Source organism: Gopherus evgoodei, chromosome 9, assembly GCF_007399415.2.
Source record: "Gopherus evgoodei ecotype Sinaloan lineage chromosome 9, rGopEvg1_v1.p, whole genome shotgun sequence".
NCBI lineage: Eukaryota > Metazoa > Chordata > Testudines > Testudinidae > Gopherus > Gopherus evgoodei.
Genome location: NC_044330.1, coordinates 12,302,137 through 12,328,943, shown reverse-complemented (window position 1 = coordinate 12,328,943; position 26,807 = coordinate 12,302,137). Strand labels below are relative to the sequence as shown.

Below are 26,807 nucleotides of genomic sequence, written 5' to 3'. Positions count from 1 at the left end.
AATCCTTCAGCTGGATGTGACATTTCAGCCAAGCCCTTACTCGTGGCTGGGACTTCTTACATGAGAAAATGAGGTGTCCAGGATGATACTTGATACCTGTGGAATTGCACAGTGTCTTTGCTGCACTCCAAGAAAATTATGCAACTCTTCTAATGCTGTCACCTCAGCCCCAGCATGCCCCTCTGAGAAGAGCAACTTTAGGAGTTGAATGCTGCAGCAGAACAACAGCCTTCTCTGTAGCAGTGCTTCCTTCTGCTCTGGAACGTCAGGGTCTGCCTAATGAATACTCACCTTTGCTTATTGCTGACTCTTCTGTAAAGCTGGGGTTCGCTGGAGGTCAAGCACCCTAATGTAATTGAAGACAGGAGTCTGGGAAGTGAAACAGAAAAAGGGGCTGCTGTTGAGGTTAGGCTCATGGCCTGCTGCTTCCTCCCCCTGCTGTTGTCTATTGTTTTCCCAAGAGTTTAGGATCAGATCAGTTATATTTTATGAGAGTTGGATGACGGGATTTGTCAGTCATAGATTGAGTCCCTCGTTTGTGAAAAACCAAGCCCCTTTTCTCTGATGTGTAGGTTATAATACAAGAGTCTTTTTGCTGTGGCTGCCAAACAAAATACGGTTTGGATGGAGTGCTGCATTCTGTAAAGGCTGATACTTTCATTCTGAGGTCACAAAGTTGCTGACATGCACTAACATGCACACCCAGGATATTCAGACACGGACTGATGGAGCTGACCTTGAGCTGATGTTTTCTATTATACTGAATGATGATAAAACTTCCTCACCGGGATCTCTTCAACTGCTAAACTGCAAGGGAAGGACTTTACAAAATCCAGGCTAATCCAGAAGATGACTCTATGCCCAATCATTGGAGGGGCAATAGAGACAGAGACCCTTCTGCAGATAGATTCCCTGCTCATGTGCTCCAACAAAGTCAACAACAGACAAGCCAGATAACCTCTGTTCTCTACCTTTTCTTGTTCTCTTCATGCTTAAAAAGAGACGGAGAGTGCCACAGTCTTTAATTTAGAAGGTCCCTATGGTCTGGCATTTGTAGTTACAGAGTATACAGTCAGGATCTAGTGTAATCTGTTTCAGAAAACTGCGTTTTAGGACAATAACATAAGGAACATGTTTGTTTCCAGATGAAAAGGCTGGCGATGTATTAGGAAAGAAAATGCTGCATCCATTTCCTTTAGGCATTCACAGCACCATCTCCCAGCTCTTTCAAGGCCTGGCCAAAATCAGCAAATGGATAAAGAGCAGCTGGCTAAAGCTGAACCCAGGCAGGACTGCAGCAATGCTAATGGAAAGAAGGGAGTGCTTGAAAGAACTTGCTTCCTCTGTGACACAACTCACTCACAGGGCATCTGTCCTTAGGTGGTTACATTGGCCTGCAGCCCTGAGGTCCTTTTGAACTTCTCAGTATTGTTAGGTATCCAAATACCCAGGACAGTCAGGCTACGTCCAGACTACCCGCCGTATCGGCGGGTTAAAATCGATTGCTCGGGGATCGATATATCGTGTCTCATCTAGACACGATATATCGATCCCCGAGCACGCTTATATCGATTCCGGAACTCCATCAACCCCAATGGAGTTGCGGAATCGACAGGGAGAGCCACGAACATCGATCCCACGCGGTGAGGACGGGTGAGTAATCCGATCTTAGATATTCGACTTCAGCGACGTTATTCACGTAGCTGAAGTTGCATATCTAAGATTGATTTCCCCCCATAGTGTGGACCAGCCCTCAGAAAGCCACTCACTTCCTTCAGGTAGTGACCAGAAGATGGTTCTCTAGCCTGTCAGACACAGTGATTCACACTTCAGCCTTCACTCTATTGACCATGTTGATTCATGCATTCCAGGCCTCCTGGACTGATTTCCGCAACTCTTCATATCTAAGAATGAAGCCCGTCCCCTGAGAAAGTTCCAGCTGATCTTCCACTTCCTGAACTGCTAGAACATCGCTCTCCCTCCCCTACTCTTAGTAGACAGTTCTGGTGATATTCCCAATCTACTGTTCCTGACTTGACTACATGGGAGAGGGAGGGATCGCAGTTGCCCTTGCCCACAAAAATGCCCATATGACAGTGCCCTAAACTCTGTTAGGTTCCCTTCATGATGCTTCCTTGAAATCTTCCATTGGATGGCTGCTGCAAAGCCCTTCTGAATCCCCAAGATGCATGTTCATCCCAGGGACCTGCTGGAGATACAGGGCTGTTGGGACTGAGGCCTCTATATTGACTCTAACACACTCATCTTCCCACTCCATTTCCTGGGCAGCATGGTTCCAACAGAGCTACACTGCCAGGAAATTCTGCTGTGGCATCTGGCTCTAAGGCCCAATACTGTATTACCTTGTGCACACAGAGCACCTGTGGGTTTGAGGCAGAGGAGGATGCGACTCATACACTAGCATTTACTTTTTCTGCCGTTAGCTCGCTTCTTCCCTTCCCACCCCCCACCCCTGCCCCATCCTGCAGCCAGGAGAGAACCATCTGTGGGGTTCCTCAGGAGCCAGGAACAGTGCAGCAAAGACAGTTGACTCCTTCTCCTATCTCCCAGTCATGCAGACCAGGAAAATTCCTTCATGAATTTGGGGAAACGCTCAAGCCTGTTGCATTATGTCTGCAGTGGATTTTTCTGGCCTGAGAGCTGTACATGTGTATCAGTACAGTGTACAGTTACTCAAAATACAAGCGAGTGGGAAGTGGAAAGTACCTTCATAAAACCATGTATTTGTTTAACAAGTGGGGGGGTCACACACTTCCTAGCGTGTGTAAGCTGAGTTTATTGCATGCCAGGGGCCCTGACTTCCCTCCATTCCCCCTCACAAACTCGCTGTGTGCCAGCCTCCCCCTGCCAAGGGCCATCTGTGCCTCACATTCCCCCCACCTCCAATACCATGGTTCCCTATCCTCCCCTTGCCAGTACTTCAGTGTACCCCCTTTCCCACTTCCCCCATGGCAGGGACTCCATGTGCCCCTTCTTTCCCCACATCAGGATCCCCCAAATTTCTCCTTACCCGGGGTTCTGTGGGCTTCCCTGTACCCCTCCCCCATTCCATGGTCTCCCAATCTCCTCCCCACCATGACAGGGGTTTTGTCTGAGCCCCCATTCCTCTCTTTTCCTGTGTCTTCCATTCACCCTCCCCCATTTCAGGGTCCCCCCAGTCTCTTCCCCACTATGGCATGGGCTCTCTATGTGCCCTTATTCCTCTTGTCCCCTATTCCAGCATCCCCCATTCACCCCCCCATGGCAGAAGCTGTGCACCCCTTTCCTCCCTACAGGGTTCTCCATTCTTACCCCCATGCCAGGCGCTGTGTGCATTCTCCCAGTCTCCCCTTTCTCCCTATGCCTTCCCCCACACCATTATTCTTCTTTATGTCTGGGTGATAAATCATTCAGGGTGTCAACTTATTAAACTCTGTTGGGAGGATGAGCAGAGAGAATGTAGATGTATTGTTATGCTCGATGATCTTACTGGATGCCATCAAGCAGATGTCTGATCAGTAAACCATGACAGAGGTACTTAAAGCTGTAGCTGTGCTAAAGAACTGGAAGGAGTTTCATTTGTCCCTCTATAGCTCCCGTTTGATTTTCCAATTTCCCCCCAAATCAGTAGGATTCTTGCCCTTAATGCCTAGAAAATTCTGTGAAGTTTTGGAATTGATCGGATGTGGCATTCAAAAGTTACCACGTGACAGACAGACAAACAAACAGAGAAGTGCCTTAGAGTTTGTGTGAAGTCTTTGCAAGCTTGGCCAATTAGTCCAGAGCAATTTTGCACATAGCATCTGTGGGACCAAAAGTCAGTTCTAGTCATTTCAGCATTAACAGCAAAAGAGAGCTAGAGGCCCAAAAGAACCCACTGCATAGGGTGACCATATTTCCCAAAGGGAAGATAGCACACCACACGGGACTAGCCCAAGCCCCCCACCCCACGTGGGTCTGGCCTGAGCCACTCGCCTGAACTCCATTCCCTGTGAGGCAGGAGCTGGCATCACTGCTCACCCGAGCCCTGCCTCCACCTAGCCCATGCCCTATCTTCCCTCCCCTGCATGGGGCTGGCATCGCTGCTCTCTTCCCCCTCCCCCATATGTCCCTCTGCACTCCACATTTTGACAATAGTGGGCATTTGCCCTGTTTGCACTTGTCACCTGATCAGGTCGCCAGAGCAAATAGGACAAATGCCCACTTTTGCCAAAAAAGTTGGGACAGCCAGGAGAGAGCTTAAAAAATGGACTGTCCTGACCAAAATAGGACATATGGTCACCCTACCACTGCAGGATTTAATAGTTATATGTGACAATTGGCAGGGAAGCGACTGGTCATACATACCACTTGAGTAAAACACCCCATCAGGATGGAATATGTCCTTCTTAGAAACCAGTCACCAAGTCTGAACCACTCTGAATTAGCTCAAGATTACTGGATATGTCTACACTGCAATATAAACCCAGGGTTAGTGGGACTGGAGTCAGCTGTCCGGTATTAGGGAATCCTGGGCTTGAGCATGTACTCTGATTTTTAACCCAATGTTAAGACTATTCTAACCCATGCTCAAACTTGGAGCTCTGGTGTCCACACTGCAGCATGCAGACCTGAGTCAAACCAGCCATATCCCAGAGTCCCTAGTGCCCTCCTAAAATGTGCCCTCTCTAGCCCTATGACCATGATGCACTGTGGGAAAACTGTACTGCCTGCCCTGCACATTGCAGGAAGTTTGAACAGCCCACCAACATAGCCTGATGAGCAATCATTTTGGTCTGTGCAATACCAGCTACTGCAGCCAGCAATATAGAAAAGGCATCTTTTTTTAAGCACTTCTATTGCTTTTGCTTTCACACCTGTGTCAGGAAACTGGCAGAGCATCCACGAGACACTGGTGGACATTTCGGTGGCATTTTCTGTCCCAAGGACCTGATGGATTTCGTGATGGAGCAGCAGAAGGAGGAGGAGAAGTACCCTAGCATGGGAGACTTTCACTGGCAAATGCTGCTTAGTATAGTTGGCATAGCTGCTGATGCCCCCTATGTGAACCGGCCTTTCTGGTGTAAGGCCACAAGCACAGACTGGTGGGATCACAGCGTCATGCAGACCTGCGTTGACCAGCTGTAGGTCCAGAACTTTCACATGAGGAAAGCTACATTTCTGTAGCTTTGTGAGCAGCTTGCCCTCACTCTCCAGTGTAAAGAGACACAATTGAGGTCACCCTTGCTGGTCCAGAAGTGGGTTGCTATAACTGTCTGGCAGTTGGCTACCCCAGACTGCTACAAGTCCATTGCCAACCAGTTTGGGGTTGGAAAGTCAATTGTGGGTAAAGTGATGGTGGAGGCATCGGAGGCAGTCAGGTGTCTGGTTTGCCCCAACGTGGCAGGCATTAAAGATATTCCAGGAGTAATTGCTGGCTTTGGGAGAATAGTGTTTCCTAATGGTGCTGAGGACATTGATGGGATTCAAGAGCCCATAGTTTTCCTTCCTCAAGAAGCACATGAGTACATCAACTGGAAAGGGTACTACTCCATTGTTATGTAGGCCCTCGTGGACCATAGAGGCCGATTTATGAATGTCAGTGTGGGCTGTATTGGAAAAGTTCACGATGCCAGAGTTTTTCACTGCCCAGGAGTCTATATTCATGAACAGGTTGGGACACTATTCCCACCAAATGACATTTAAAAAACAGAGGTGTTGTTCTGCAGGACCTCATGTACCCCCTTTTGCCTTGGTTTATGAAACTGTACCCTGATTTCAGAGTCCTGGCAAAAGACAGTTTAATTGGACTCTCAGCAGATGTAGAATGGTTGTTGAATGTGCTTTTGGCAGATTAATATTATGTTGGAGATGTCTACAGACCCATTTGGATGCCAGTGTCATCAATGTTACAGTGTTTTACTGTGCTCTTTACAACCTTCATCAAGCCAGAGGTAAGCCAATTGCCCCCAGTTCTGCTCAGAAACTCCATTGACTTTGTTGGCGTTAAATCTGGATTTATGCTGGTGTAACTGAGAGCTCAGTTTAGTCCTCATTGTCTTTATCAAGTTGAGAAATGAAATTTGGATTTCCTCTACCTTGAGAGTTGATCTTGACAAATATGCTTGAGTTTCTCATTACTTGACCTCATCTAAGAAAGCAGCAGCCTTCTTGGCTTTCCTGGGATTTCCTGAAGAAGGATGGCAACTATAGGTTGTGCATTAATTTTAGAGGAGCCACTGCAAATGCTCACTGCTGTTCGTCAATTTTGCAATATAGAGACCAAACATTACACACCAGGGGCCAAATTCCACTGCCAGCTGGGGGTAGGGGGCACGTTGGTTCATTTCTAGCTGGCTGACTGATATCTACCTGCAGATATTTTTAAAAACTGCTGTCAAGCATTCACCCATTGATAAGCCAGGAATTAAAGCCTCAAGCACTAGTACAGTATTAGAGCAAAGGTTTTAGTGTATTGTTGCTTTAAGTGTAAGTCCTGGGATGAGCTGCCGTTTTCGTGTCAGAGCAAGTACTGGTGGACAAGGCAGCAGCAGTGTATGAGTCTCTGATTTGACTCTGCATTCTGCTCTAGAGGTTTGTCAGAGCGCCGCCCAGCAATCGCAAGAAGACAAACTTCAACAGCAAACTTATATACTGTCATAGGCTGGCTTTCCAGACGTATGTTAAAGGTGAGCAGGTTTTCCTTAAATAAGCTAGCTGAAGAGTGGACTAAATTAGCTCTTATTTGGAAAAGGACAATATCGTTCCTAAGGCAACTGATAAAGACAGGGAAGCTAGAAAATCAGAGCTCCACTGTGTGCCGCTTGAGAGAGATCTTCACACACTAAGTCCAGGATAGCATTCACAAGGCACTGCCATCATAATTCCCTTGCCTCGTGAACAGCATCCCCATCACATTGATTGTGGCTTGTGAGTAATGTTATGGAGTCCAAGCTGCACTTCTGCAGTGAGCATCAGACAGAAGAGACTAGAACTTGATTTGATTTTATCCAGGGTAGCACCTTCGTACTTGACAAATCCAAGAGCACTTTACAGATTAAGAGACCTTTCTGCCCACAACGACTTTGTGCTATTTTAATACAGGCCAGCAATTAAACCTGATTATAGTAGAGGCTTTGTGTTTGGCCCAGAGGGATAGAGATGTTGTATTGTATCTTAGAATCACTATTGCTAATATTAGTGAGACAGCTGAATGCCCGTTGTTCTATTATAGCTATTTATTGCCTTGGTCTGCAGAGTGTGTGATATTCCTAGGGAATCAAGCAATCGCTGTGATGCATTGTGTTGCCTTTGCTTAGGGATTACATTATGGCACAGCATTAGGGGGTAAGAGCTGTTTAAGCACACTGTGCCTTTAAGAGTTAATTGAGCTATTTGACCATCATGCCTGTCAAGGAGAGTAGAAAGGGGGTGAGCAAGGGTGGCGAAGAGGGGAGACAAACATTCTAGTCCTCTGTGCAGAAATAATGGCAACACTTTTGAAAAAGAAAATAAGTAAATAGATGTGCCCTGGGGATATTTGTTCCTGCACTCTCAGATCCCTCTCGCTTTGCCCAAAGGGTAGAGCATTGGGTTTTTACTGGCTTACTTTACCAGCGGCTATATGGAACATAAACAAGGGAACTAAGTAAAGAAAATACCTCTTTTTTTGGATGTCCATGGGGGGTTCAGGGGAGTGAGTCAAGGGTTAGAAATGAAATTGTGTGTGTGTGTGTCTTTGTGTTTATTTATACATTGGAACCCAGACAGTTGTGTACTGAGATAAGAACTAGTTCCATAGAGCCTGGTCCTGCCACCTCTAACTCAGTGACCAGACGTGCACAGTGACCAGACGTGCACATTTTATAGGGACAGTCCTGATATTCAGGCCTTTGTCTTATACAGGAAACTATTACCTCTCACCCCGTCCTGATTTTTCACACTTGCTATCTGGTCACATTAGCAACATGTCGCACTGAAGTCAAAGGCATGCCTTGCCATGTTAACAGCTAGTTGCTTGGGTAAGGGTTTTGCAGGATTGGCTCCTTGGATTGTTTTGTTTTATTTACTCAACATTTTTAAGAAGTGCAATTGTTTAAGGACTAAACCCCATCCTGGGAAACTTCGCAATGGATCAGTAGTATTTGTGTGCTCAAGGACTATGTGCATGGGCAAAGGTTTCCAGGATCAGGGCCCTAATTCAGATCTCAGACATTCTACATAAATTGCAGTCCAGCTTCTAAACTCCATTCCCATACTACAGTCCAGAACTGGGAAGCATTGAGATAAAAAACAGAGCATCTGTTATAAACTACTCAGAATGGAGACAAGTTCAGGCTGGAGAACCCATGGATAATGTTTTTCTATTTTCTTTCATTTTTAGAAAAAAAACAGGAGGGGGCACTGTGTATACAGTTATTTTTAAATGGGGGGGCTTATTTTGTTTAAAATAAAAGGAAGTCTTAGTCACAAAAAATCAAAATACAAAATAAAAAAAAATTAAAATAAATGTAACTTCACAGTGTTATATAAATTAAGCTACAGCTACCTAGATAAATAGGTTCATATTTGTCTCCCTTCACAGTAGTATTAGATGGTGTTTTTCATATTTTTGTATAGGATAGGTTTGTAAATGGATATAGATAGAGAGGGATTTTTCAACAGGAACTGTCTGTATGGGCCCATTGTGGCTCCATCTAGTCTGGGCTAAGTGCAGGATCTTGTCATTCTGCCTTCTGTTGAAGGGTCCTCTTTGAAAATGTCCACCAGAGTTGCATTCCTTTCTGCCTGTTTCCAAACTCCTCTTCCCTCTTTTTTTTTTTTTTTTTTGCTGGAGTCATTTACCCATAACTCCCTCTGTTCTCACTTGCACTGTCTGGTAGGTGTGTTTGTGTTTCAGGGTGGTAGCAAAGCAGCTGGCACTTTGTAGCTGGGCTATTGGGACACATTTCTCATGAATAAATATTCTGTACAGCACCAGATGTCTTTTGAAGATAGGTGCTCAGGACTACATACTGCTCTCAGTTGTACCAGTGTAAATCCTGTATGACACTACTGTAGGAAGGGGTCACTTCAGCTTTACATCAGTATAACTGAAAGTAGAATTTGAACCTTGATAAAGGCTTTACATAAATGTTTCATAAATCCGTTGCAGCTCTGCCGTTCATGTGAAGGGCTAAATTCTAACCTATTTCCCATTGATTTAAATGGAGGCCATGAACCCACATTCCTCAGAAGAATCGCAGGTGAGAGTTTGACCTCTCCTTAGCACCCTGTTGTACACTGAAGATGCCAGCTCTGTAAAATTACAAATCAAGGGTTATTTAAAATGTGACATCATTGTAAGGGCTCCTCTTTCAGTGGCAGGTCCTTCTTTTCTTTCCTGAGACCTGCTCCAGAGTTAGTCAAGCTTGCCAGACCTCTGACTACCCAGCTACCAGGAACCCACAAGAGAAGTCTTGCCCTGGTTGTTGTCCAATGGTGCACTGTCATCAACAGAATTGTGAGCATTCTGGAAACAAGATAAAAGAGTTAAGATCGTGTTGGGGACAGAACTATTGGTATGTCACACTGAGCTATCCCAACAGAGTCTGCTCTCTGCAGTTCAGCTCTTTTCCACTTCCCGAGCCTAGTGCTGCAGTCCTTAGTCAGAATTCCCAAACACTTGCGTGGGAGTTTTGCCCAAGTGACTTTTCTGTGTAAATATAATGCCAATGGCTCCACCACTAAAGCTATTCTAGTTTTCAGAACTCCCCTACAGACCCCTTCCATAGGGCAAGTGCTGCAGAAGTCCCCATGCATGCCCGCTCCAACTGCACCCTGTTCCATTTTCCCCCCTGGACACTGCTACCAAAGGACAAATGTTCCACTGCAGAGAATCTCACTATATCAGAGCAGCTACCTCCTGAGCGACCCTTTGTAGCCAGAATGGTTTTGCAGCACCCTGCCTCCGCTTCCTTTCCTCTGGGCCCCTTAAGAACTCCACATGGTCCTTCTTGTGGATAACATCTCCCCACCCACCCCCGCCCTGGGGCTGGTTAAAGAACAGAAACCGTTCAAAACAGTCCTCAAAGTCCCAAAATAAAGTCCATCACTACAATACGAAAGTTCATACTCAGCTCTGGTTCTTCAATCATGCTTGCAGCTCTTCTTCTGGCCAGTTTGTGCCTCATGAAGTCACCACCTCCAGCCCTTTCTAGCTGGAACTCTGGCTTTCTTCTCCTGTCAGCCCACCCTGGTTTTGAGTGGGGAAGACAGCATATATATATACTGTTCTCCTGGTTAGCGTGGAGAGAAAGGAACCCTGCCACACTGCTCGCTACCAGGCTCCTGGTCCTGGGCCCTTAAAGGGATAGGTTTTTTCCATCTAACTGCTAATTCCCTGGGACTGATTTAGCTCTTCTAGCTTCAGCCATTTCCTGAGCTTTGTTCATTCCAGTGTTCCTGGAACGGTGTCTTCTGGCCCCACCCTAGGCTTAAAGGGCCAGCATATCCCATTATATTCACCCCATGTGCACAGATCCTACATTTCATTCAAACAAACCAAAAAGGAAATTAACATTAGGCAAAATCCAATTTATATTCCTGCTGAGACAGAAATATTCCTTATTTTAAAGTATTAATCACTTTCCACCCAAGAATCTCCTTCTAATTCCTCACACCTATAAACTGTAGTCGGTCAAACACATCTCACACAAATATTATTATTAGCTATGTTTATTACAATGGTGATTAAGGATGAACCAAGTTCAGGGCTTCATCAGGCCAGGTGCTGTACAAACACACAGTAGACAGTCCCTGCCCTGAAGAACTTACAATCTAAACAGACAGGATAGACATGAAGTAAGGGAAAGGGATAGGACATAAAAGAACCTATTTTTCAAGAAAAGCTTTTAAAAGGGGAACCTAATGTCTGTACTTTCCTCCAGCTGGATTAAAGATCTTTCTTCTCAATCATTTTAATATGTCTGATGAGAACATAGGAGAATGCTGGGAATTTTTTAGTCAGACTGGCCCAATAGAAGCCATCAAAATAATAATAAATTGTGTGTTTTCCTATTTGGCAGAACTGATGGATTTTGAGAGAGAATTTAAATGTGGTTCTTTCTCTGAATGCTGAATCCTTCAAGGTGCTGAGCACCTCCTGCTGATGCCGGCAAGATTCACCGCTGCTTAGCACACTCCCAACTTCTACCCGCCCCATGCATTTACTCATGGCCAAAGGCAGGTGCCACAATGTGCACCTCTCCAACAGGGTTTTTCAGGGCACTCTCTCAAGACCCCTTGTTCAGGCAGGGCACATCAAAGCATCACTATTGGGGCAAAATGGCTCCACACGTTGTGAACCCTCAGAGCTCCAGAGGAAAGGAAAAGCACAAAGTGGCCCAGAGTGTGCTATACCCTCCTTCCAACAAATCTAATTACTACAATGCACAGGGTTTGAGTCTAACATTATTGTGATCTTCTGAAATCTCCTTCAAGTATAAGAGGAGTAGCCGTGTTAGTCTGGATCTGTAAAAGCAGCAAAGAGTCCTGTGGCACCTTATAGACTAACAGACGTTTTGGAACTTGAGCTTTGGGGGTGAATACCCACTTCGTCAGATGCATGATCCATACATCCAATGAAGTGGGTATTCACCCACGAAAGCTTATGCTCCAAAACGTCTGAAATCTTCTTGGTATTAAACCATTAAAAAAAGCAGCAACCAAATACCTTTATCCATCAAGACACTCAGGCTGCTAACATTTGTTTGTAAGGCCACAGTTTATAAGGCCATGGCAGGGCACCTGGTATGACCTTATTAACTTCAGCCTTTGACAATATAGCACCATGTCCTGAATTGATATGAGACTTAAGGCTTTACCATCCTTTGTCAACCACAGACACATGCTGATGCAAACTCATTGCTATGGTTTGGGAGCCTGTTTTAGGCACCTACATCTGAACTGTGATGAACATGCACCTGTGTGCTTGAAAAGGTGGCTGTGCCCACAGAGCCAACTACCCATTTATTTCTATGCTCTCATTCACCCTGTTGAGATATTTAGGCTGCCATAACACTTTTTATGCCCTCTAGTCCCACCTGCTGAATGTGGCAGCATGTGTGCCCAGTTAGTGCCCAATTGCCAGATTAACGTTTGTGGCAAAGGTGCCTTTTTTCAGACTTAGTCCCAGATAGTCAGAAATAAAAACCGGCTCTGAGCAGGGCAGCTCCACAGGGTGGAATCCTTTACTCCCTGGCTGTGAAGTGCCAGCGCTGCTGCACTGTGACCAGTGTTACAGTCAATGAAGTACAATAACCTCCAAGACCAGCTGTTTGGCCAGTGGGTCTGGTTTCTTGTGGATTCAGTGGCCCTATTCCTGACTTTTTTCTGGCCTGCACATGTTGGCGCAGATGTCAACGGACATAGAGAAATCAGTGGAACTCTATCAATTTACACAGGTGGAACATGTGGCCTTGTATGCTTTTCACATACAAAGAATAAAATTGCTCCTGCTGTCTGAATGTCCCTTATTTTAGATGAAGGAAAAGACCCAAAGTAAAACATCTGAGAGAGAGAGCACTCTCTGTGTGTGCATGCATGCACTCTGGCCATGGCTACACTGGCACTTTACAGCGCTGCAACTTTCACACTCAGGGGTGTGAAAAAACACCCCCCTGAGCGCTGCAAGATACAGCGCTGTAAAGCCTCAGTGTAATCAGTGCCGCAGCGCTGGGAGCTCCCAGCGCTGCAAGCTACACCCATAGAGGATGTGGTTTACATGCAGCGCTGGGAGAGCTCTCTCCCAGCACTGGTGCTCCGACTACACTCACACTTCAAAGCGCTTTGACATTTCAAATGTAGCCATACCTAAAAAACTGGTAGCTATCTTTGCAGATGGCAGAGCCTTAGAAATCTCAGTTACAGTACACAGAAAGCAAAAGCATAATTGTTGCATGGCTGCTGTAGGTCAGCTCTCTTTATCCATAAATCTCAAAGCACTTTAGGAAGGTAGGTATCATTATCCCTTTTTACAGAAGAGGAAACTGAGGCATGGAGCTGTGAAATGACATCCCCAAGATCACAGAGCAGGGCAGAGGCAGAGACAGCAATATAGAACCTAGGTAGCCCTCAATTCAACTACTGTTCCACTCCCCACTGACATCACCACCTCACCTTAATTCCCTCTCAGGCCATGTCTACTACATCTAAAATTTTGCAGCGCTGGTTGTTACAGCTGTATTAGTACAGCTGTATAGGGCCAGCGCTGCAGAGTGGCCACACTTACAGCAACCAGCGCTGCAAGTGGTGTTAGATGTGGCCACACTGCAGCGCTGTTGGGCGGCTTCAAGGGGGGTTCGGGGAACGCGAGAGCAAACCGGGGAAGGAGACCAGCTTTGCCGCGGTTTGCTCTCGCGTTCCCCGAACCCCCCTGCAAACCGCAGGGAAGGAGACCTGCTTGCACGGAGGTTCGGGGAACGCGAGAGCAAACCGGGAAAGGAGACCAGCTTCGCCGCGGTTTGCTCTCGCGTTCCCCGAACCACCCTGCAAACCGCAGGGAAGGAGACCTGCTTGCTCGGGGTTCCGGGAACGCGAGAGCAAGCCGGGGAAGGAGACCAGCTTGATTACCAGAGGCTTCCTCCTTCCACGGAGGTCAAGAAAAGCGCTGGTAAGTGTCTACATTGGATTACCAGCGCTGGATCACCAGCGCTGGATCCTCTACACCCGAGACAAAACGGGAGTACGGCCAGCGCTGCAAACAGGGAGTTGCAGCGCTGGTGGTGCCCTGCAGATGTGTACACCTTCAAAGTTGCAGCGCTGTAACTCCCTCACCAGCGCTGCAACTTTCTGATGTAGACAAGCCCTCAGTGAGCTAGCTGCAGAGGTCACTGCAGTTCTGTGCTCTTTAGCAAGGAGCTCCTTCCTCTCTTTTCAGCCTGAACCCCTTACAACCTGAACTTTCACATTGAGTAATACCATGCTAGCATCACCACATTCAAGGCATCTTTCATGGCCCCTACTCAGGCTCGAGGAGTTAATCCAGGATGACCAAGCTCCTAAATAGACAAAACAGAGCAGCCATTTCAGGTATGCAAAAGGTATTAAAAAGAGAATAGAAAACAAAAAAAGAATGAGCTTCATTAAAGAATGAGAGTTCCACTAAAGCAAAACAATGGCTGAGTAAAGAATAAAAGGAAAAAGACATTAGTGGAGATACCTGAGTCCTGCAGAAAGGAGGGCATTGTACATCAAGTGATTTGGGGAAGAAAGAAGAGGACACAATTAGCTAGCAATATCTCCATAAGGGTTGCTAGGTGAAATGAAATTAATGTAGGAATAGGAGGAAATGGGTTGAAAAAGATGTCAGCCCTGACTGAGAAAACAATTAAGACTCTATGTACAAAATCAGAAAGCATCTAAATAACCAATTCAGCTTCCAGGAAAGGTGAATGGTAATATGCATTATCCATCACAAAGAAAAGAATCACAGTAGCAATGATTGAGGAAGCACTTCAGAGAATTATTGAACAAGCAAGAAGCACCTCTGTTCACGGCATTCCAACATGACAGTAAATACAAGGAATTACTTACAGAGTTTAGGCTAACCTGGTTGCAAATGTTTGAACAGTAATCCATTACTTAACAAAGGGGACAGAACCAGGCAGCAATTGTAGTACAGCAGAAATGTTCAGAGTAGGAAACAGTGGAGTCTCTGCACAGTGGTCACACACAATCAAGTTTTGAAAGCACCTGTATTAAGACCCAAACTAAGGAAAGTGGAATCACAGAACTCCAGTGGGATTAACCAACACAAAGCTTTTAAGCTAACAGCAGCAAGTGGGAAGTCATCCCTCCTACCAACATTTTGCATAGTCACTAAACAGAAAAATGTAGAGGAGCAGGCAATAAACAATTATGAGAGTAGTTTTGTTTACTTGGGGTTCTTTTTGTTGTTCAAACGTATCTGCAGCATTCAATGATTTATTGAGCAATGTCTGTCACACCAGAACTCATTTAATTTCACCATCTCTGCCCCAGAATTCAATAGTTTACACTACCCATCAGTGTGAAAGCGGCTGTAGGAGTTTGGATTTCCCCTACAGCTAATCAAAAATAATATATGACCTGTACCCAGGCTAAAGATATTATGAAGCCAGCGAAGTGGCACCTCCATATACCACTGGTGAATTTTGAGCAAATGAATAGAAGGGATTTCATTCGAAATCTTTGCTGCTATCTGTCTAGGATATTTCCTGTCAGGGCTCTCTTCAGTGTAATTAAAGGCTTGATATTGTTGAAATACAGTACATGGAAGTTCTGAGACTTCTGGAAATTAACTTTGTGATGTGTACACTTTTGTGCAACAATGCCACTGGTAAGTAGAGCTACATTAATTGAGATATCCATGAGTGGACTAAATTAGTAAGAACTTGGAATGTGATTGTAAGGAGAAGAAAGAGTTAACTGATCTTTACTTCTGCAAGCATGTGTATATAGTCTGTTTCCCATCCACCTCCATAAAGTACAAAATATTGCAGATGTTTGGAGAATAGCTAGCCAAATCCATGAGACTGTATATAAATAAAAGTTAGGTTAGTAAAGAAGAAGACAGAATAATGTTTACAGGGGATGAGTGAGAAGATTTCTGACTCCTGGGCAATTTAAGGAAGGTTAAAAACTGAAGGAAAAGAGACAGAGCAACACAGTCTAGAAACTGGTGAAGAAATGGGGTAGTAGAAAGACCTCCATTAAAACTGCTTGAGATCAATTTAGCCTAGATATTTCTAGAGAGATACTAGATTAAATACGCAAAAGAGAGGAGACTGCTGCTTTGTAACACTACAGACAGCTATTGTCTAAAGTACCTAATGAGTTGTCAATCAAGAAGATTTTCACAGCAAGCAACTATCCATTTGCATCCAATATTGGTTTTGGACTTCAGGGTCACTTAACAAGGATCTAAATACAATTGTTTTCTCTCAGACAAGTGGGTCAAAAAGGGAGAGGTGAGAGAAAAGGCAGAAGAGTGACATAGGGAGGACAATCAGGCAGAAAGTGGAAGAAATTAGCAGCTCACCCAGTGGAATATAAATCAGTTGCACGAACACATCTGTGAGTGTTTGGGTGTCTCATTAGTCTGAAGACAAAAGGGACTTTTAGACTAAATCCAAACCTTGGTGCCTTCTACCATCAATGCATGGAATTCTTCTGGACATGGATAACTTCCGTTGGTGTCAATAAGAGTTGCATATGTAATTCCCTCTCCCCCATCCTCCATAGAACAATAGACCACTAACTATGTAGTTTATGACTAGTCACTCATCACACCCTGGCTTTGTCTTCACTGTGAAAAACTGATGTGTTTTTACCATAGAATAACTAATGCACGTTAGCTATCCAGCTGTGAAATCCTATTGGAGACAAGGCAATGTAGCTTTACCATGAGGTCAACTAGGTATGATCAGCCACCGAGGGTGGGGGGGAAGATAGGGGTTGGGGGGTTATAGGACTAGCCCCTGAAGGGAACCAGATCCCAGCCTACCTATGATTCTCACACCTTCTTGTCAACTGTTGGGAATGGGCCATATCCACTATGAGTGAATTGGCCTCATTAACACGGACCCCCAACTTGGTATGGCAATTCCCATCTTTTCATGTGCTGTATATTTATACCTGCTTACTGTATTTTTCACTCTGTGCATCTGATGAAGGGGTTATAGCCCATGAAAGCTTATGCCCAAATAAATTTGTTAGCCTCTAAGGTGCCACAAGGACTCCTTGTTGTTTTTGCTGATACAGACTAACACAGCTACCCCTCTGAAACTATCCTACCTGTGACAGGCACCACCAAAGGAAATGAGCCAGGATTTGGGAGGGCAGCAGACTGCTCCGGTGGACCTCCCGCAGGAGTTCCTGCGGACGGTCCTCTGGTCCCGTGGCTCCGGTGGAGCATCCGCAGGCACACCTGAAGCAGGTCCACCGGAGCCGTGGGACCAGCGGACCGTCCGCAGGAATGCCTGCGGAGGTCCTCCGGAGCCACGGGACTGGCAAGCCGGCCTTATGCGTAGGGCGCCAAAAACCCTGGCACCGCTCCTGAAACCAGGTCCACCTGGACATAGTTAAGAGCCTAAGTAGCTGGAAGGCAGTTAGCTGAGTAAGGAACACCTGGGTCCAATTAAAGCTTAGGCAATCTCAGTTGCTAAAAAGCTCTAGAAGAGAAAGAAAGCTATGGGGGAGTGCCTAGGGAGCCTGAACTAGGAAAAAGCTCTCCAGGCAGGGAGTCCTGAGAGAGACCCAGAGCAAATCAGGGGAACAGTGTAGTATTCTTCAGAGACCAGAGAAGACTTACAACAGAAAGAGCTGTGGCTAGAACCTTGAGACTTTTGGTTTGGGGTTTCTGAGTTTTATCTGGAATCTGAGGTAAAAGCCTTTAAACCCTCTACAAATGCTCCTTTCAGAAGGCTTTATCAAAGGGAGAGAGATAACTCTGTAAAATAGAGTGTATGGCTTCTCTTTGTCTGGGCAAGTGACTCCATTGTTATCTCATTAAGGAGAGGAAACTGAGTCAGGCCATAGCAGAGTCACACAGGGGTGTTTGGGAAATGATGGTGTCTCATTTACCATGGATATAATTGCACCTGGTTATCTCATGGTAAAAACTACAGATGCATTGTCTCCACTAGGATTTTACAGTGGGATAGCTAATGTGCATTAGTTACTTTGTTGTAATTTTTAAAAAACAAAACAAAACTTTCTGGCAGTGAAGGCTTAGCTATAAAAGGATTTATGAGTTTAAAGTCCAGTAATGTTTGTTAGTTTCCTGTAATATTCAAGTCTAAGTTCAGGATCATGTTGCAACATTCATAGAAATTGAACTTAAATTTCTGTCCTACAAAGGAGTTTTTTGCAACATTAAGACACACCATTAGAATGTAAATGTTCCTACATCCTGAAGTCAGTCCCGGAAAGCCTATGTTCTAGGAATGGAACATAGAGAGGCATGAGGCCAGAGAGCTGTCCATCTATAGAGTAAGGGCAGAACTATGTCCACAGACCTCTTTCTCAGCTGTGGGACTTCTGTTTGATACAGAAGTAATGTATATGTTATCACCATGGGATTCCTGAAAGGCTCTTCTGCCTCCCTGTGTGGTTAGATCACTCTTGTCTTGTTATTATTGAGGTACCACCTAGGAATCTCAGTCATGCACCAACATGCTAGTTGTTGTAAAAACATATAACAAAAAGACTGTCCCTGCCTGAAAGAGGTTACAATCCAGGTATGCCCATGAAAGACGCCTGGAAAGTTTGCTCTTCTAGTCAGGTGTCATGATCATTTTGAGTCTGCTAACGTTCATGCTCTTGATGTTCAAGTTTGGTGCAAAAGACTCAAACTGGGCTTGTTCAAATAAACTCAGACTATTTTCTGAACTTTTAATCCTGCTTTTAGTAATATCTCATACAGAAATGGAAAATTAAATCCTAAGTGAGTAGAGATGGGGCCAAACCACCGCACTGAGATCTCAGTCCAGAGTCAAGCTTCTTCAAAATATGGGGGTGATTAAACATGGGGTTTCAGGTTAGTCAATCACAGGAACAGGTGCAAGACAAAACATTCAGTTTTGGATTTTGGTTCAGATTTCCTCAAAATCCAGATTGGGATTAGGTTTGGACCAGTCTCCTTTAAGGATCCCACTGACTATTTAAATCTAATTCTCTTTTACAATTAATTTCACACTCTTGATACAACAGGCAGTGGTACTTGCAATGTATGTAATGTCTGTACCCAGATTGTAGCTACTTTATATACCGTCAGTCTCAGTTGTTGAACAGATCCAACCTTGACTAGCCATCGGTGGATTAGTTCTGCACTCTCTTTCATAGCTGATTGACACCAGGTCATCTGCTGGATTACTGAAAAGCTCCCCACTGCTGTGGATACCCTTTGAAAGTGACATAGCATGGGAATGGAAAGAATAGTTTGCTAATAAATGTATAACTTCAAACCAAATTCCTATGGCTCCTAGAGAATTTTGTCCCTGATGGAGGAGAAGAGGTTACTGTGTGCATAACCTGCAACATTAATTATATTGTGTACTTTCATACTCAATTAGCATATGCATTTGTATCATATATAACTAGAAAGTATAACTATCAAATTTTCATTATAATTAGGATGACTCATAATGAAATTATGCATAAATTGTTCCATTCATTACGCTGTTTAACTGACAGTCAGCATGCAAACTACAAATCCTCTGAATTCCTTATCTCCATCTCTCCTAGACCATTTCCCAAGCTAATATTGGTCAAAAACTAATATTGATCAAAGAAAGACGAGTCAAAAACAATTTACATTGGTGCGTCCCCATTGTATCTCAATAAGATATCTCAGTAAGATATCACTTATTACTCTTGCAAGATGCTGAGTAACCTCCACTCCGATTAAAATCAATGTGACTTTATTGATGGTTCCAAACTGAGAACACAAGTAAGCAATTATTGGGGGAAGGGGACATTCAGAAAGCATATGCATTACCTAGGAACATAAGAATTGCCAAGCTAGGTCAGATCAGTGGTCCATCTAGTCTAGCTCTTGAATATGTATTATCAAGAAGGAGAAACAGGAGCTAATTATTTCTAATTAAGGAGTTGTTTTTTTAAATAATTTTGTAGCAACAACAAAAAAGGTTAGTAGTGTATTGAGGCTATTCCTTTCATCTTTAGGGCCCTGGGAATGAGTTTAGGAGTCTTGGCTCTCCATTGAGACACCCAAGATGAGAAGACTTATTTTCAGTCCCACATCCTTTTCATTCCCTTCTGCCTCCTCCCCAGCAGGAGCTCCTCTTCATGCCTGCTCTCTCACTCTGTGACCAAGGAGATTCTACTCACCTCATTATAACTCCTTTAGCTACCTACTGCCAGGAGCATTCCCAGCCCCTATGAGATAGAGGTATCTCCCAGCTTCACTTTCCACCTGCATGTCAGATTAGCCTCCACACATAGCCCTACTCTTGGCTTTTTTCCACTTGTTCACCCCTATTCTGCCTTGGCAATGTGTGCCACTTCCTCTTACTGGCCCCTGACCCCAAAGAGTGGTCAGGAACCAGCACCCAATAAGAAGATAGCTCTGGTCATGGGGCTGGGGGTTCCTCTATTGTGGAACAGGGGAGGAAATGACTCATTCTAAAGAATCCCTTTGGAGGGCTTGTCTACACAAACAATTTGCAGCCAGGCCCTGGATAATATCTACCAAACTTCTGAATAGTAATTATAGTATTAACTCCTATGTAGCTTTTTGAGTATCATCCACTCTGAATAGGTTCCTGGATAGTTCATGATGTTTCTCTGCAGACAATCAGTCAAGGAAGTGTGTCTGTGTCTTCCATTTGAATCTGCCTGATGCCTCTAGAACTGTTATCACATCCCATATACAAATCATTTCTACATTGAGCCTTTAGTGAATCAGGAATATATTGCTTAGGACAAGAAGCTCTTTTTTCCCTTAAAGTGAATTTAGTGCTCATGAAAGATGCTGGATGGACAGTATAAAAGGAAGTTCTTAAATTATCCATCAAAGAGGTATTGCACTGGTACTTGCTTCTCTTCATTCTGAACTCCATAAGAAGAAATATGTGCTGTCTCTCAGTGCAGTCATTGGGTATTCCCTTAGTACTGATTTTCATGATGTCTCTGTTCTTATTATTTAAATAACACCCTGTGCATCCTCCACTGTTATAAGTTACAAAATGGCTTTCCCTCTTTTGAAAGGTGTAGTGTGATCACCAAGACCAGTACCAGACAAGCCTGTAGGACCATTTCCCTCTTGGCATTTTTGGTGCCAATGCTGTGCCCTCAATGGACAGCTTTCACAGTTCCAACGTGTGCATTTAAATCTGCTCTGATCATTACTTGATCATTGAGTGGTTGTTTCCAGAAAGTCACAACAACTTATCAAACACTCCTCTCTTACTTTTTGATCCTCTCCTAATTGTGGTGCATACCCATTTACAAGATGGACTGTTACCTCTTCCCAACAGAGCTTAACACTTGTCAGTCAGTCCAACCTTCTGGTAACCTCTATCCCATGCCTCTACATGGTTTTATCCAGAATACCTCCAACGTCATTTCAGGAGGTTGAACTCCCCGATAAAGAGATTTTATTTCTCTTCACCATCATTTAGCTTTACAACTTTCCATCTGGTCCCTTGTACACAAGCTATATTTACTATTCTCCTCTTGAAGGCCTCACATAGATCCAAATTTCTTTGTCAGCGTTCCGACATTCCAGCTTGCACATTTCAGCTTATTCACTCATTTGAGAATGGGAATGAAAGATGAGAATGAAAAAAAATTTAAAGAGTAATCCATAAACATCCTGACTACACATAGGGACATATAGAGGACAACTGGTTCAAACTAAAGCAACACTGCTAGAAATAGCACATGAAGTCCTAGGAGTGATGAAACTAGTGCTGAAAAGGGTAAGAAGGGAGACTTGGGGGTGGAATGCAGAAGTTAAATAATCCACTGGGAAGCTTGAAGACTGATAAAATGGCATACTTGGAGGATAAAAAGGAGGCCAAAAGAAGAGTTGCAACAACTAAAAGTAGGGCCTGTGAGAAGCTATATAACCAGTTAGGAGGACATGAGGTACAGTAGACCAACTATGGACTTGCCAAGGCAAGTGAGACAATGCCAACAAATTTGTTTACATTGGAAATGAAGATGGTATATTGCCAATAAATGGTGTATCAATTAACAATGTTTAGGGTGATTATTTTGAAAGAGAGATGAATGAGGAGAACCCAGGGGAGGAATTAAGAACATGTAAGACCAACCAGGGCATGACAGATTACATATAGAAGAAGGAGGTTGTAGGGGTGCTTAGGAAAATACAAAGGGAGAAAGCACCTGGACTAGATGAAGTCAGTGGGAATGGAAGGCATCAAGTATTTTACAAGTTTGTTCAGTGATATTCTTAAAATAGAAAAAATGCTGGATGAATAGTATAAAAGCTTTGTAGTGCCTATTTTTAAGCATAAAATAGACATTACACTGTGTGCTAATTACCATTCATGCTGTGAAAACGTAGGAGATTATTGAAAAGCATCTGCATGGAATGGTGGAAATTTGGAAGGGTCATTTTGGATACATACCAGGAAGGAGAAGTTGATGCCATATCTGTGCTACCAACCTTCAAGGCGAATTTAAAGGTATGGTCTTTGTGAACCTGGGAAAAGCATATAATCGTGTACCAAGAAAAGATTAAGGGAGGACATGATAGCAGTTTTCAATTACTTGAAAGGCTGCCATAAAAAAAGATGGAGAAAAGTTGTTCTCTCTTGCCAGAGGGCAGGACAAGAGGCCATGGGTTCAAACTACAGTATAGCAGATTTAGATTATCTCAGGAAAAACTTCCTACTGAAAGAACAGTAGGGCAATAGAACAGATGGCCAAGAGAGGTTATGGAAGTTCCTTCACTGGAGGTTTTCAAAAGGAGGCTGGATGGCCATCTGTCTTGGATGGTTTAGACACAACAAATCCTGCATCTTGTCAGGGGATTAGACTAGATGACCCTTGCAGTCCCTTCTAACCCATATTCCATTATTCTAACTAGTTTGGTGGAGTTTGTAATAGAGAAGTGTGCCAGAAGAATATGTCTGTCTTATTCAGGAGATACATATGATGGATGCGCTACCATAGTGAAAATCCAATGGGGCTACAACAGAAAACTTCCAGTAAGCATTGACCTGCATCAGGAGTCAGCACTGAGCCTCTTTTTTTGTCTGCAGTGCTCATAGATGTGATACATGAGAATATACAAAGGAAGTCACCTTGAAACATGCTGTTTGGTGAAGACTTAGTGATCTGTGAAGAAGATTCCAGCCAACCCGGAACGGTAGCAACATAGTTTTGTGCAGGCTGAACTTAGAGAATATGTCTACACTGCACACTAAGCCTAAGCACTGACTCAAGTTGGAGTCCAAGCCCCACTTCCAGCCACACACACAAATCAGTCTGACTCAGGTCTGTAAGCAATCAGGACCCAGGTCACAGGATCCTGCTAGGGGATGGAGGGTCAGGGCCCAAGTCCTGCTGTAACGTAAGTCCAAGCCCTGTCATTTTGCAGAGTGGATGCAAATCAAACCACAGACCTGAGTCAGAGGTCTGCCTAATGCAGGATAGATGCATTAGCACAGCTGTGAGACATGGGTCCAGGAACTGTAAACCCAGGTTTACAATGCAGTGTGGATGTTCAAGCACAGGCTTGGAAATGCTAAGTCTACAAGCCAGAGTCTGCAGTGTGGACATATTGTCAGGAATCAGGACCTGAGCAGAGCCAGTTGGGTTCAAGACCAGAAATAACATACCCTGCTTCCCAAGTCTGGGAGTCCCCAGAGAGCTGCCACATCCTGGCGTCCACCTAATGGCTTCTAAAACCTGATGGGCTGGAAGCTATGAGAGTTATTGCCCCAGTCAAGCACCAACCATGGCAGATCTGATTTGAGGGTTGCCCAGCTCCACCAATTGGTCCAGCAACAGTATTTAAATCAGGAGGAGGAACAGGAAGTTTGTCTGAGCGAAAAGGAGGCTTTCTGTTCTGGCTGCATTGGACCCTGCTTGTGCCTGCCTCCTGCACCCAACCCTATTCCTGCAATGTTCCTAGCTACTACCTTGCCCCTGCCTTCACTTTTGTTCCAATTATCCTCCTGCGCCGTGCTTGATTCTTGCTTCTTCTCCTGCCCTTACACCTAGCCCTCAATCCTCAGTGACCAGCCTCGGCTCTCACCCCAGCCCACGGCTTCTGTCCCTTACTTCAGCTTGACCCTTGGCTCTTCCATTTGGCATCTGACCTTGGCTCTGACCCTCAGCTTGCTGGATGCCTGCTCCACCCACTAGACCTGACTCTGGCTCTGACTACTAGGGCAGACTACCTATATCTTGGTCTCTAACACGGGGTCCACAGCAGAGTCAGTCTCTGGGCAACCTAATAAGTGCAACTGGCCTGTAGTAGGAAGGGTTGGAAGGGTCAGCAGACTGGCTTTTAATCTCAGCAGCAGCAGTGCCTCCAGTTTGACAGTGAACCACTGAGTAGTTTTTCAACCAGCTACATATCCACTTTATAGCAAGTTCACTTATGAGAATATCAGGTGGACTATGTCAAAAGCCTTACTAAAACCAAGATATATCATGCCACCAGCTCTCACCCCCTTCCCTCTCCTCCCTTCCCCCATCCACTAGGCCAGTAACCCTGTCAAAGAAGGATATTAGGTTGATTTGGCATTATTTGTTCTTGACAAATCCATGTTGGCAATTCCTTATCATCCTGTTATCTTCCAGGTGCTTACAAATTGAAGCATTTGTTCCAGTACATTTCCAAGTATCAAAGATAGGCTGACTGGTCTATAATTCCCTTTGTCCTTTGTTCCCCCCTTTTTTTTTTTTTTTAAGAAAAATACTATATTTGCCCTTCTCCAGTCCTCTGGGACTTCACCCATCCTCCATGAATTCTCATGATGGTATACAATGAGGAGGTTGTTTAAAAAACCTACATAAATTAGATGGATATTGGACCAAATTCTGCACTCCACAAATCCAGAGTAACTCCATCAATTTCAGTAAATTTACACTGGTGCAAATGAGCTCAGAATTTCACCCAGTGTATCCTTAAAAGGCCAGTCTTTGAGGGGAGAAAATAATTCACCTCTAAATGCCCAGCAAAGTAGGCCACTGGTATCTGTCCTTGGCTGTCTGGCAAAAATCTCAGCAAAGTAGGCAACTGGTGCTAAATGTGGTAGTGGCTTTTGCAGCATGGACACGTGCTCCCTAGGAATTGGACTGAAGCTATCTATTGGTTTAACATAGGCCCATGATCTCCTCTCCAGCAATGTTGAGCTTCAGCTATACAAAAGTGACTCACTAGTACAAATTCAAACCAATGACGCTAAAGGAAAAGTTTCACATCCCACAACCAATCCCCTGTGCCATCTAGTACTCATTAATGATAAAAACTAATACACATTTTCTCTTTGTTACTGGTTTATTAACCTCTTCATTGCTGATTTTTTTTTTCAGGAATGAAGGAGGGTGGGTTATTATGCCATCAAATCCCACATCTTAATACAGCTGAATCTATTTTTTTAACAATCGCTACATTGATCCGCCTTGCTCTCTAATCGCTCGGATCATGATTCATTTCCCTCTTGCTCACTGTGATTGTTTTCATTGTAAATTAATGCTTGTGAAATGTGCTGGATTGAGAGCCCTGGACACTGTAGTTCACTTTTTAACCATTGAACTGTACTGTGTGGACACCAGAAGTAGTAGCTTCCCCACCCATTCCTACCAGTCTGTCTTGGCATTGATCTGCAAGTTCAGTCCTCTGGCCTCTTGGCTTCTACTGCCAGCAAAGATGTTTTTGTGCTGATGGCTTTTGAAAAGTGGATGTTTATACACTTGAAACCAGACTAGCAACACTGAATAGCCAACCTTTGATCTTTACTGACCTGGGCAGATATTGAACCAGTCACCTAGAAGTGAAAGGCTCCATAGTCTAATATTCTAAATTTAATCATTTGAAGTTTTGGATTTATATTTACACATAAATCATATCTAAAACAGATGTAGGAAAGAACCCTCCCAAAGCCCCACCTTTTCCACAAATCATTGAGACTGTAAAGACCATAAAGGCACTCTGTTTATTCTGCTCATTATCATTCTGTTTTTTCTGTAGTGTAGCAACTTGTGCATTAAGACTGTAAACTGAGATGCTGCTATCTATGAATCATATTCTAATTTTGGTTAATCCTCACACACACCTATGGCACTAAATAAGCAACTGAAAATAAGATCATGTAGATGCTTCATCCTTACTGACTTAATACCATATTTGCCTTACAAAACATTGGGAAGTTTCAGATTTTGATCAATACTTTCACTAACTCTGTAGCACAGGATTGGGGTTGATAGGGATTTTGTGGCATGAAGATTAATCTTTTCATTTACGTTCATTCTGGGAGCTACTGTATCTTCCATTTTAAGGAGTGAATTTCTCTTTAGTTTCAAAATAATGTGTGAAACTCCTTTCTGCAGAAACGGTACCTTTAGTAAGTTTAAGGATGTCTGATTTTTTTTTCTCCTCTAACATGAGGATTAAAAGCTGTGGGGGGAAAGGGGTTAGACCTATCACTGCATTTCTAACAGGCATCCTGCTACAGCATTTAATGAAAACAGAAATAGCATGCCTAGGATAGGTTAATAAATCCTACCTAATGCATGCTTTAAAACACTACAGAACAGCCTTAGCAGAGCTTCAGATAACTAATTTCAAGCATGGCTGTCTAGTGTGCCTGTCATTCCTATTGTCCTTCCAAACTATTTCAGACATTTTGAGCAGGGAGTCTTAAGCTATGAGTTAGCAGGGGTTGTGACATTAATGGTCCAAAAAAGCTCAAGCACCAGGAGGCAATGATGACAGCGTTTAACAACTGGTGGCAGTTTGGAGGATTCCTCTGGATCTCTGTTTGCTAATAATTAGGCTTTGCTCCCGAGGAAGATGTGACAACTACCAGAGGTAGGATTTGCATGTAAAACAAAGGAATCTGTTGCTGTTTGATGCTTATTGTTTATGCTTTGCTCTGTGGGTTTCCAAATGCAGCCAGGTGCAGAGTGAGAAGCAGTAAGCAGAGAGGGGGTAGGGGTAAGGGAAGCCAGGCTGCTTATAATAAAAATACTGTTGATATGACTAGGTTTTATGGCAGAAATGCCTTGAGGACAAACTGGTTTGAATCTCTATAGCCTACTGAGTGTGCGTTCCACGTTGATTTTCCCATGGAGTACAATGC

General features: G+C 44.1%; 1 protein-coding gene across 3 annotated transcripts in view; it reads left to right on the top strand.

Moving 5' to 3' along the window:
• The window catches only part of KCNMB2 (potassium calcium-activated channel subfamily M regulatory beta subunit 2), a 273,073-nt gene that overhangs the window by 50,169 nt on the left and 196,097 nt on the right, over window positions 1–26,807 (top strand). The window contains exon 1 of one of the 3 annotated variants that reach the window (XM_030576319.1): window positions 26,479–26,536. The exons of the other annotated variants lie outside the window; for them this stretch is intronic. The gene's annotated coding sequence lies outside the window, so the exon portion shown is untranslated. Of the gene's footprint in view, window positions 1–26,478; window positions 26,537–26,807 lie in introns of those variants that run through there. 3 annotated transcript variants of the gene reach the window in all.